Below are 1,427 nucleotides of genomic sequence, written 5' to 3' on the forward strand. Positions count from 1 at the left end.
TAGGGCAAAATAAGCAAAGTAAACTTGTTCTGAAGGGTACCTGCACTTTTTTTTTCTATTAAAGTAACCTAATTTTCCTACCAGCCACACTCAGGCTTTTTACTAATTGGGTGAAACAGTTTCAACAAGAAGTTGTTAAACATTAGGATATTTTTCTACATGGTGCATTGACTATTTTGTTGGGTTTTGATTTTTATTTTGTTTACACTTGCTTGCCCAGCCAATGCTGGCCCTACAACTTCATTGTAAATACCTGACACAGAATTTTTGGTGTGAGGGCACCACAGGTCACATACAGCCTGACCTGAAAGTATCTCTAAGCAGAACTGTATTGAAGTCAACTTCTTAAGAACAGGGACAAGTTTATGTGGAAATTCCTGCTGCTCTCACCCATTGCATTTCAGCAATGATAAGGCTTTTAGTTTTTTCTTTTCATTTTTACAAGTTTTCTTATTAAGCAGAATGAAAGATGAGTGATGGCATAATAGTGTGAACACACATTGCAAAATAAATCCTTTTTGGACTTTTTCACTCAGTGGCTCTGCTCAAGAGTCCCCACAGATATTTAAAACAACTTCTGAAAGTTTCAGCAGCTACAATTTAAATGTGTGTCTGGGGTGTGTGTAAGTCAAAAATAAATTTTAGCAACAGGTCAGACAGACCTGTCAAAAGTGACAGAAATGTTTTATTACCCCATTGTAACTTTGTACCTTGTTTTGAGGTGACCTTTCAAGGTGCACCTGGGGGCATATCGTGCATAGCACAGCCCTGATGTCGTGACGAGGAAGAGGAGAGAGTGTACTTGCCAGTAAGAGATTAGTGGATAAGTTCTCCTGGCTTTGGGAAAACTTTCCCGTTTGCAGTGTGAAATGCAGCTCACAGGAGGTTACTAGAGTTTGTTTGCTGGTGACGTGTTCTGTGACTCACTCTCCATCACGAGCCTGTGTCTGTCTGGGGAGAGAGAGAAAGCAAGGTACAAACCCCAGCCTTTGTCCCATTTTCGGCCCTCTGGAGCAGCCTTTGCCCCAGTTTTTGTCCCTGTGGAGCACAGCTGGGACTAAACACCCAAGCCTGTTCTCAGCTCCCCCAAACTGGTGAGCTGAGCTCCCCAAAGGGCAACATTTGTGAGGGAGAACAGCCCCTTGACACAAAACACCACTTTTTGGGGGGTGACTCAAACTGGGGGGCACTCTGTTTTTACTTCCCTGTAAAAACACCTGGCTGCTGTTTGGAAGAACCTCAGGGGGTAGGAGACACATTTGTGCTCAGCCTGGGTGCTGGGGGAAGCACTTGTTGAGCAACCCACGTGTTCCCATGAAGGACGAGGACAGATAACACCACCAGGCCCTCCCAGCCTTGACTTCAGTGTCCTCCCGGTTCCTTTAAATAAGTTTTCCTTGTGCCTGGGGTGTGGGGAGGGGAGGAGG

Source organism: Passer montanus, unplaced genomic scaffold (assembly GCF_014805655.1).
Source record: "Passer montanus isolate IOZ18808 unplaced genomic scaffold, ASM1480565v1 scaffold71, whole genome shotgun sequence".
Lineage (NCBI taxonomy): Eukaryota > Metazoa > Chordata > Aves > Passeriformes > Passeridae > Passer > Passer montanus.